This window comes from Octopus bimaculoides, chromosome 28, assembly GCF_046866305.1.
Source record: "Octopus bimaculoides isolate indiv1 chromosome 28, ASM4686630v1, whole genome shotgun sequence".
NCBI lineage: Eukaryota > Metazoa > Mollusca > Cephalopoda > Octopoda > Octopodidae > Octopus > Octopus bimaculoides.
The window spans coordinates 8,739,001-8,751,040 of NC_142955.1; the positions used below are offsets into that span (position 1 = coordinate 8,739,001).

General features: G+C 38.8%; 1 long non-coding RNA gene across 2 annotated transcripts in view; it reads left to right on the forward strand.

Annotated features, from left to right (window-relative positions):
- LOC149130510 (uncharacterized) overlaps positions 1 to 5,314 on the forward strand; it is a 7,130-nt gene extending 1,816 nt beyond the window's left edge. Inside the window, exons 1-2 of one of the 2 annotated variants that reach the window (XR_016238730.1) lie at positions 1 to 113; positions 4,228 to 5,314. The exon at positions 1 to 113 is cut by the window's left edge and continues 1,816 nt beyond it. This is a non-coding gene — a long non-coding RNA (uncharacterized LOC149130510). Of the gene's footprint in view, positions 114 to 141; positions 3,187 to 4,227 lie in introns of those variants that run through there. The other variant, XR_016238731.1, reaches the window with a different exon arrangement.
- Positions 5,315 to 12,040: the final 6,726 nt, after the last annotated feature.

Consider the following 12,040-nt stretch of genomic DNA (forward strand, 5'->3'; position numbering starts at 1 on the left):
TATAGCCCATCTTTTATTATTATTATTTTATGTTTGACTTTTGTTTTGCATTTGTACAAGTTGGATCCAAGTCTCACCCAGAGACCTCAAGAGACAACAAGTTAGAAGTTCATGTAGGTGTTATTATTATTATTATTATTATTATTATTATTATTATTATTATTATTATTATTATTTTTATTATTATTTGCTGTAGCCCATCTTTTATTATTATTATTATTATTATTATTATTATTATTATTATTATTATTATTATTATTATTATTATTATTAAGGCAGTGAGATGGCAGAATCGCTAGCATGCTGGACGAAATGCTTTTTTATGAGTTCAAATTTCATTGAGGTCAACTTTGCCTCTCATCCTTTTGGGGTCGATAAATTATGTACCAATGAAACACTGGGGTCGATGTAATGGGCTAGTCCACTCCCCCACAATTGCAGGCCTTGTGCCTATAGTAGCAAGGATTATTATTATTACTGTTATCATTATTATTATTACTATTAGGAAGTGAGCTGGCAAAATCCTTAGTATTTGAGACAAAATGCTTAGCTGCATTTCTTCTAAGTTATCTTCTAAGGTTATCTTCCTTCAGTATAAAAGGAGCAGATGAAATTTTTAGATAAATCTGTTACAAGAAAGAAAAATGTAAGAGCAAGAATTTTGTAAAAGGAAACAGCATTTCTTTGCCATGGGAGATAATCGAGAAGAAGGGAAAGAGAAATGATGGAAGTGGACAACATGTTCATGTCAAGTAGTGCAACAGACTCTCCAAGAGATAATAAGAGACGTTCTCTCAAGAGAAGAAGGTAAAGGTTATGGTACTCTCTGTTGAATCTTTAAAATGGAAGACAGACAAAAACACAGCTGAAATTGTCATTTATATCAGTATATGGGTATACTGAGCTTTATGTATACATTTGTGTCCCAGAAACACAAGACTGGCAATAGGAAATACAGGACATGATGTGGTTCCATGAGTTTTGAGTTGCATTATGGGAGAGTAGTGAAAGCAGGGTTATGAAAAAGGGGACTTGTGATAAAGGGCTGTCAGAATTGGCTTACAGAGCCATATTAGAAGAATGTCTGTCAGAAGACTTTGAGACAAAAGGTATGAAATTAATTATATGGTCGGTACATACAAGCATGTCCTTTATGACCATATGTATCCCTACTCCCTCTCCCAGCCAAGAGGTCTTTATCTTGTGGGTGCTGGTGCCATATAAAATGTACTCATGTTGATGTCATGTTAAAAACAAAACCCTTGGTGGTAGCATGTAAAAGGCACCCAGCACTCTCAGTAAATTGGCTGGTGTTAGGAAGGGCATCCAACTGTAGAAACCCTGCCACAACAGACAATTGGAACCTGGACAGCTCTCTGGCTAGTCAGCCCCTGTCAAACCATCCAACGCATGCTAGCATGGAAAATATATATTAAATGATGATGATGATGAAGATGACGATGATGATGAAGACGACGACGACGACGACGATGATGATGATGATAATGATGATGAAGATGATGATGATGAGGGCAGAAGGCCTACTTGCTATAATCAACAGAGCAAAATACACTTAGAGCTGAATGTTCAGAAGAATTGGAAAGATTATGCAAAAAACAAAAGCAAAAAGGAAGACAAAAATAATGAAAATCATCAACAACTGTGAAAAGAAGAAGAAACCCCTGATTCCAGCATTCCACCAACCAAAATTCTGGGTATAGCAAAGGAAATATCTTTAAGGCCAGCTGTGCAACTGGATAAGCAATTATATCTCTCAACAGTACCAACCTGTAGTATTACACCATCAAGCAATGAGGAACACACAAGAATGTCTTTTATGGCTATGCCCTCACTCCCTCTCTCGGGTGCTGGCACCCAGTTCACTCTCTGTAAAGTGGTTGGCTTTAGGAAGGACACCCATCGATAGAAACCCTGACAAAACAGACAATTGGAACTAGGACAGCTCTCAGGCTGGCCAGCTCCTCTCAAACCGTCCATCCCATGGCAGTATGGGAAATAGATGTTAAATGATGACGACGACGACGACGACGACGAGGAGGAGGAGGAGGAGGAAAATTCTCAAACAGTAGACAAAAATACAAAGAGAAAAAGAAAAAAATAACACCACAGAAAAACAAGATTTAAAACAAAACAACAAATAATGGTGAGGAAGAACAATTTCTTCCAAATGACGATTTCCTCCTCAGAAAAATAACAAAGAAAATCAAGAGAAAATTCACAATTCTTCAAAAATCTAAGCAGGAAATATCTTTTATCTCTTACTTGCTTCTGTCATTGGACTGTAGCCATACTGGGGCACTGCCTTGAAGGGTTTAACTGGACAAATTGATGCCAGAATTTACTTTTTCAAGCCTGGTACTTATTCTATCAGTTTCTTTCCCTGAGCCACCAGGCTATAAGGATGTAAACAAACCAGCATCAGTTTTCAAGTGGTGGTGAGGGACAAACAAGAACACACACACATCTCTTTTACTATAGTCCCAGGCCTTGTAAATGGAAATTGAAAGAAGCCCAATATATATATGTATATATGTACATATGTATGTGTGTATTTGTGTCTCCTTGTCATGATATTGCATGATAATTCTAATTTTCTGCAAAAATATGTCAGGTCATGGTGAGTGTGCAGTGGTGGTGATGTGGTGGGGAAGAAACACTATCTTGCTTGGCTTCCAGTGAGTGTTAGTGACAGGAAGAGCATCCAACAATAGAAAATCTGCCTCGAGCAGACACAGAAATGTTAATGATGATGATGACGATGATGAAAATAATGATGACAACGACGATGACGGCGATGATGACAATGATGATGATGATGAAACATGGCAGTCTTTCTGAGTAGATTAATTTCCAATCTTCTGCAAAAACATGTCTGGCAGTGGTGAGGGGAGAAGAAGCACTAACTTGCTTGAGAACTAGTGAGGGTTGGTGACAGGAAGGACATCCAGCTGTAGAAAATCAGCTTTGAAAAGATATTAAAATGATGATGATGATGATGATGAAGACGATGATGACGATGATGATGATGATGATGAAGACGATGATGACGATGATGATGATGATAACAATGAGGATGACGATGGTGATGACGACAATGATGTCAACTACAACAATGACAACAATGACGATGACAATGGCAGTAATGACGAAGATGATGATGAACAAGTATGGCAGCACTTCCATGTGAATGCATGCAAAAAAAAAAAACAATTCTACTTGAAGACAAAATGCATAAAGAAAAGAGGCAAAACAACTGAATTCTTTAAAACATTGGGTGATAATTTCCAAGCGAAGCAAAACATTGAGTCAAAATGTTTCATCTGATGGAGGCAACAATTTAGCAACTGTTTATTTGCATCTGCTGAGGTTTTCCTGATAATTGCAAAAGCTGACAGACCAGATAATAGCAGTGAATCTCTAATGTTGCCTGAAGTGCCTGTACAGATTGCAATTGTCATGAAGCTGATTGCACATGAACTTAGGAAAGCCACCCCTTTGAGCAACTCATCAGAATTGAGGTAGATTGATGAGATGGCTGAGGGGCTGGAAAAGCAGCAAATTGATATTTATAAATGAAGTAGTTTGTCCTGTAAATTGTGGAATTTTTATCATGGATAATGAATCCATTATGGAAGGAAAATGTTGGCTGTGTGGTGAACAAGTTTTGCTTCTCAGCCTTATGGCTTTTGTGGTTCAGTCCCACTCTGTGGTACCATAGCCAAGTGTCTTCTATAGCCTCAGGCTGACTGAACTTTTGCAAGTAGGTTTGATAGATGGAAACAAAAAGAAGCCTAGTGTTTCTACCTCCCTACATACCTATGTATGGAAATACCTACCTATGTATCTATGTATTTAGCTATCTATTTATGTATCTAGCTATCTATCTATCTATCTATCTATCTATCTATCTATCTATCTATCTATCTATCTATCTATCTATCTATCTCTCAATCAATCTTTCTATCAATTAATCTAACTCTATGTATGTATGTATGTATGTATGTATGTATGTATGTATGTATGTATCTATCTATCTATCTATCTATCTATCTATCTATCTATCTATACATATATATATATATATATATATATATATATATATATATATATATAGACACCTTTAATTTTCAAAATTTCTGATCTAAGCGTCTTAATATGTTTGCAGCAGTGTAGAATTTGCAATGTAATTATTCTTTTTCATTCCAGGTGCCATTATATTAAACATTTGCGAAGAGTAACCATGCCACACACAAAAAATTCAGCAGAACTGTCAGATTTTCAAAGAGGTCGTATTGTTGGGCAATCTAAGGCTGGTCTTAGCCAGTGAAAAATTTCCTAAAATTTTCAAATTCCTCTTGCTACTGATAATAGAATTATAGCGCAATTCAAAAACCAAGGAAAAGAATCAACAGATTCTCGTCCCGGCTGACCTGGGCCCTCGGAAAGGAAGCTTCGCTGTTTGAAGAGAATTGTGGAAAACAAATCCCGTTCGAAGACTTCTGACATTGCAAAACTGCTAGAAGTTAGTCCAAGAATGTGTGTTACATATCTGCATAAGCTTGGGTATTATAGACGAGCAACTAGAAGAAAACCTTCAACCAATTAATATCATGAAAAGAAAGAAATGGGCTAAGGAGATGTCAGAAAAATCCAGTTCATTTTGGGATAGAGTGATTTTCTCAGATGAATCTAGATTTGCATTATTTTCAGACAGTGGACGTGTTTGGGTCTGGAGGCTTCCCAATCAAGAATTTGATTTGAAACAACTCCAACCAACTGTGAAACATGGCTGTATCTCTGTAATGGTATGGGGAGCTGTCACCAGCAATGGTTGCTCTGAGCTGATCGAATGTGTTGGAACCATAAACTTTGAAAAATACACCGAAATACTTAAGCAAGGACTGCTTCTGATGTATTCACATGATAACATAATGAAAAATGAGTTTTTATTCATGGAAGATGGGGCTCCATGCCACACAGTGAAAAGGAATCAGCAATGACTGACTGAAAATGGGATAAAAAAGCTTCCTTGGCTGAGCCAATCTCCTAACATGAACCCAATTGAAAATCTTTGGAGCATACTAGATAGAGCTATACGAAAAACTGGACAGAAACTTAAATCTAAAGATGAATTATTTTGATTGTTGCATGAAAAGTGGGCAGAAATTCCACAAGAAACAATCACAAAGCTCATCAGTTCAATGCCAAAAAGAGTTTCTGAACTAAAAACTGCAAAGGGAATGTCAACTAATTGTTTGCTTTGTATATTAAATAAAAGATTTTGAAAATTGAAGGTGTCTATTTATTTCCTGCATGTCTGTATATATATATATATATATATATATATATATATATATATATACACACACACACACACACACACACACACACACACACACACACACACACATATATATATGTATATCTGTATTTGTGTGTATGTGCATACATGGTCTGATGAATAAATATCTGGACTGTTGCCATAGTAACGAAGCTAAAGCACACAGAGTGAAGCCTCTTGATACAGATTGACCTTCAACTTTGGTGTGCATGTGCACAAACTTCTACTGTTTACACCAGTGCTTGGAAGTAATGTGTGTAGGGTGTGTTCGTAGCATTGTCCAAGACAGAGAAATTTGAGCAGAGAGTCTGCATCAAATTTTGCCAAAAGCTTGGTGATACCTACTCAGAGGCCTACACAAAGTTTTCAAAATCTTTTCATCATCCTCAACAGAATCAAGGAGATCTTTTGCAACTGAAATCTGAGTGCCCTTTTGGTCAGCTGAAAGGTTTCACACAAACTTGGCAGAGACGCATCTCATACCCAAATCTTCAGTGATCATAGATTGAACTGAATTGTAACTAATCTGTATATCATCTGATAACACACGGATGGTTATTTGACAATTTCCCCTCACATCTACACAAACATCTGCAATGTTTTTCTCAGTTCTGTTGGCTGCAAGTCTCCCAGAACGTTTTTCAATATCGACATTTTTCAGCCATCTTGGAAACGTCTGAACCACTTATACCTTGTGTGTGGCTCATACACTCCTCTCCATACACTTTCTGTAATTTTGTGTAGGACTCTGAGCAGGTATCGCCATGACAACTTTCTCTGTCATGGTCATTGTAATGATCACACGTTACACACATTAGTTTGAAGCACTGTTGCAAACGGCAGAAATGGGCTAGAATGTTAAAACTTAGTGCACATACACATCAGGACTCAAGGTCAATCTGTTCCAAGCAGCTTCACTCTGTGTGTTTTAACTTTCTTACTGTGGCAACAATCCGGATACTTATTGATCGGACCTCGTATGTGTATGTAATTTGTTGTCTCTTTGTCTAAACATTGCATGACAGTAGTAAACAAGTGTCACCATTATACCAGTGGTGTTATGGGTAAATATTACCTTGTTTGGATTTAGGTTATATTGGGCAAGAGGAAGGGCATACATCCATAAAAAATCAGCCTCAATAAATACTGTTTGAACCATGTTTGACCCATGGGAAAGTGGACGTTACAACTATGATGATGATGATGATGATGATGATGACTACACAGACACCAAAAGTGAAACAATTTTTAAAGAAGTTGAGGGTTATATGAAGAAAAATAATTTTCTGCTCAGAAATAGAAGAGTTTTCATTTATTACTTGATTCACTTTTTTGGACTGTGGCCATACTGGAGCACCATCCTGAAAGATTTTGGTCAAAAGATTCAACCCCAGTACTTGTTTTCTAAAGTTTGGTACTGCCCCCCTGTCGGATTCCCAGATGCAGCGTTTCTAGCTCTTTAGCCATTATCAGTGGGAAATGCTGAAGTGAGGTAACTCTGAGCAGGTTTAAAGCCATAGCTTTAATTAAAAACAATCAGCAATGTTGACTTGGTTGCACCATTTGACCACCCGCTCAGGAAAATTCAGCAGTATCAGCACCACACACATACACACACGCACACCCATATAACACACACACACACACACACATACGCACACACACACACACACATGGCACAAGCACACACACACACACACATGGCACATGCACACACACACACACACACAAATAGTTAATTCATTTTACAAGATTCTGGATGTGAAATCGTGTATTGAAAATGTTATTACCTTATTTAGGGATGGGCATCTTTGGCCAATTAAACATATGCACTATTTGTTTGATCCCTCACTTCATTACAAATATTATTGTTATTACAATTATTAAGGTGGCAAGCTGGTAGAATCATTAGCATGTTGGATGAAATGGTTAGCTATGTTCTGAGTTCAAATTCTGCCAAGGTCAAATTTGCCTTTCATCTTTTCGGGATCAATAAGATAAGTACCAGTTGAACATTGGGGGGCAATGTAATCGACTCACTCCCACCTCCCCCAAGCTGCCCCTGTGGCAAAATTTTGAAATTTTATTGGTCAGAGAAGATGAAATAAATAGTGCATGTGTTTACTGGCAAAAGATGACCATCCCTCAATATAGCAATATGTATAAATGTACACACACACACACATTTTACATTACATAAATTTTCACTAAAATTCTTTACATAAACTGGCATTGCAAATAGAGTTGGTATGGAAACAATTGTAATTAATTATTAAGAATGTGTTAAAGAATTTTCTTTGTCATCTTCTTATCATTCATATATATATATATATATATATATATATAAAGAAGATATAAGTTTGCCAGGTTTTTGTCTCTCTCACCAAGGTCATCAGCTGTCAGACGCCGACGAAGGGAAATAACCCTGAAATCCGGATACGTTCGTGCTGCAGATCGAGGTGAGAGGGATAACTTCCCTTGGCAAACAGGACACAGTCGTGTGTCGATAAGCCAGCTGGAGGAGATGTCCTCCTGGGGCTAAAAGCAACAGTAACATCCACCCCTAGGGGTCAGCCACACTTAAGTGGCAATATACTACACTTTATCGTGCAGTTACTGTTAATACATATATACACAGGGAGAGAGAGAAATGATGGGCTTCTTTCAGTTTCTGTCTTCCAGATCCACTCACAAGGCTTTGATTGGCCTGTAGCTATAGTAGAAGACACTTTCCCAAGGGGGTCACATAGTGGGACTGAACCCAGAACCATGTGGTTGGGAAGCAAACTATTACCACACAGTCACACCTGCACAACTGCCATTGTCATCTTTAGGGCAGTTAGATACGAGGCTTTATTCATTGTTTAAAAATGCTGTGTTTACACATACACTGTGTAAGTCATAATCAACTTTTGATTGCAAAACAATTGGGAGGACATCAGCAAGATTCCCTTGCTGTTGTAATAGGAGCTGTCAACCTCACCAGATTAAATGCACCGTGAGATATCTTTTGGGGGGACTTTGTAAAAAAAAAAATGACGAAAATTTGAATACCTACAGTTTTGATGCATTATAGATGTACAAATGTTATTAAAAGGTAATTGTCTTTGTGACACTTTAGGAGGGTATGGCATTATTTCTGAATAGCAAACAGCCTGACAAAATAGCTGGTTCGTGACAGCAGTGATATATGTTATCTGTCAGATATTTTAATAGCTTAATTTGCTGAACAAACAGTTACAAGGAGAAAAATTCTAATGTTATATCTGTAAGAAAAAAGTTATTACCACTTTTATTGGAAAACTCAAGCTATTCAGAGTTAATATAAAAATGTCATGAGTTGGTGTGGTTTTTCAGAACCTGGTTACTATTGACTTGAAAATGTAATAATAATGATAATTCTTTCTAATTTTGGGACATGGCCAGCGATTTTGAGTGGGTGTGTGTGTCAAGTTGATTACATAAACTTCAGCATCTGACTGCTAGCTTTTCTTATATCAACCCTCAATGTCTGACACTTTAGTGCTAGTGGGCGACTGGAATGACATCTTGAATGCACATATGGGTTGTGTGGGGCTAGCAGATGTGAAAGGGAGAGTATAAAAATCTTGCAAAGCTGCTCAGTCATTTCCCATTGGCTGACATTTACTGATTTGATTTCCCAAATATGCCAATGTGGACATGGAGACAAACATCATCAAATAATCCAAATTGTATCTAGAGAGAGTATTCTGCAGGCCAGCAGATAAGGGTAGCCCAAGGAGATCACAATCCAAAATTGTCAGCTATACAGACCACAAACTTGCGATCTATACAGTCAGTCTTCTTAGGCTGTAGAGACAGGGTCCTAGTTACAAGAAGATCAGTGCATCTATCCTAGCACACCAGGTTTACAAAGGTTGGATTACAGAACTAATTATGAGGGGATTGATGGGGACAATTGTCAAAAACTGATGGGGGTTGACACTGTAAAGAGCTAAATGTTTTTGGAACATGGCCAGCAATTTTGAGGGGAGGGTCTCAATTTGATTACATCAACTTCAGTGCTTGACTGCTACTTTATTTTATCAATCCTGGAGGGATGAAAGCAAAGTTAACCTCAGCAGGTGCTTGAACACACCATGAAGAGTGAGAATGACTGTTGAAAAGCATTTTAACCAATACTCTAAAGCAGCAGCAGTAGTAGTAGTAGTAGTAGTAGATGCCACTCTATATATTTTCTTCTTCTTTGAATACTTTATTTACCATTGGAATTGTGGATTACTCAACCATAGTATCTTATCCTCATCAATGTCTTCTGAGCCGATAATGGCTTGCTGCACTGTCTGTTCTGTGTGATTCTGACTAGCCAATTAGTGGCACACATCATGGAGATATACCTTGATTCTTTATGGATCCTTATAACTGAGATGTACATGCATGTACGTACTTGTATGTTTGTATGTATGTGCATATGTATATATATTAATTTACATATATGTATGTATATTCATACATATATATATATAAATATATACCTATGTATGAATGTATGTATGTATGTATATATGTATATATATATATATATATATATATATATATATATATATATATATATATAGTTTCAAAAAAAACAATAACAAAAGAACAACAAAGTGAGGACGTGATATGGATAGTGTTATTGGACGCTCAGGAAAGGAAAGAAAGAGTGTATGACATTTCGGGCGTAGCCCTTCGTCGGAAAGATGGAAAGTTCGGAGAATGGAAGAACGGAGAAAGAGGAAAATGGTACCGATGCCCACGAGGTTACATTGTGAAAAGATCATCATCATCATCATCGTTTAACGTCCACTTTCCATGCTAGCATGGGTTGGACGATTTGACTGAGGACTGGTGAAACCGGATGGCAACACCAGGCTCCAATCTAAATTTGGCAGAGTTTCTACAGCTGGATGCCCTTCCTAACGCCAACCACTCAGAGAGTGTAGTAGGTGCTTTTACGTGTCACCCGCACAAAGGCCAGTCAGGCAATACTGGCAACGGCCACGCTCGAAATGGTGTCTTTTACGTGCCACCCGCACAAGAGCCAGTCCAGGGGCACTGGTAATGATCTCGCTCGAAAATCCTACGAAGGCCAGTCAGGCAGTACTGGCAATGGCCACGCTCAAAATGGTGCATCTTATGTGCCACCCGCACAAGAGCCAGTCTAGGGGAACTGGCAACGATCTCACTTGGCTTGCCGGGTCTTCTCACGCACAGCACATTTCCAAAGGTCTCAGTCAGTAGTCATCGCCTCGGTGAGGCCCAATGTACGAAGGTCTTGCCTCACCACCTCAGCCCAGGTCTTCCTGGGCCTACCTCTTCCACGGGTTCCCTCAACTGTTAAGGTGTGGCACCTTTTCACGCAGCTATCCTCATCCATTCTCACCACATGTCCATACCAGCGCAATCGTCTCTCTTGCACACCACAACTGATGCTTCTAATGTTCAGCTTTTCTCTCAAGATACTTACACTCTGACGGGTATTCACATTGACATTACACATCCAACGGAGCATACTGGCTTCATTCCTTGCGAGCTTACGCATGTCCTCAGCAGTTACAGCCCATGTTTCACTGCCATGTAGCATGGCTGTTCGTACGCATGCGTCATACAGACTGCCTTTTACTCTGAGTGAGAGTCCCTTTGTCGCCAGCAGAGGTAAGAGCTCTCTAAACTTTGCCCAGGCTATTCTTATTCTAGCAGCTACACTTTCAGCGCACCCACCCCCACTACTAACTTGGTCACCCAGATAGTGGAAGCTATCGACTACCTCTAGTTTTTCACCCTGGAATGAGATAGAAGTGGTTTCCTGTTTGTTTACAGTGTTTATTGCACCTGAACATCTGCCACATACAAAAACTAACTTCCTAGTTAACCTGCCTTTGATATTGCTGCACTTCTTATGTGTCCATAGCTTTCACCTGGTACATCTTATAGAGTTACTACCTACTCCTTTTCTACATACTGAGCAGGGCCATCTACCTGAAGGGGTTTGTGTTTTATCTACCTTCCTACTTATTAGGATTTTGGTTTTAGCTAGGTTGACTCTAAGGCCCTTCGATTCTAGTCCTTGCTTCCACACCTGAAACTTCTCCTCTAGTTCTGATAGTGACTCCGCAATTAGTGCAAGTCCTCTGTGATTGCCTGGAGGACTATGATAAATAGGAGGGGGCTGAGGACGGAACCTTGGTGGCCCCTACCTCTACCCAGAATTCATTGCTGTACTCATTTCCAACCCTCACCTTACTGGCAGCATCTCTGTACATGGCTCGCACAGCTCTCACTAACCATTCTTCTATCCCAAGTTTCCTCATTGACCACCAAATAAGGAATCAGGGGACCCTGTCAAAGGCTTTCTCCATGTCAACGAAAGCCAGGTACAGAGGTTTATCCTTGGCTAGGTATTTCTCCTGCAGCTGTCTTACTAGAAATATGGCATCAGTAGTGCTTTAACCTGGCACGAACCCAAACTGCATCTCATCTAAATTGATTTTCTCCCTAATTAGTTGGGCTATGACCCTCTCTGTAACTTTCATAACCTGATCTAACAGCTTGATGCCTCTGTAATTATTTGTATCTAAAGCGTTACCTTTACCTTTGTAGCAGTTGACTATGGTGCTGCTACACCAGTCATTGGGTATGACTCCTTCGTGTAAC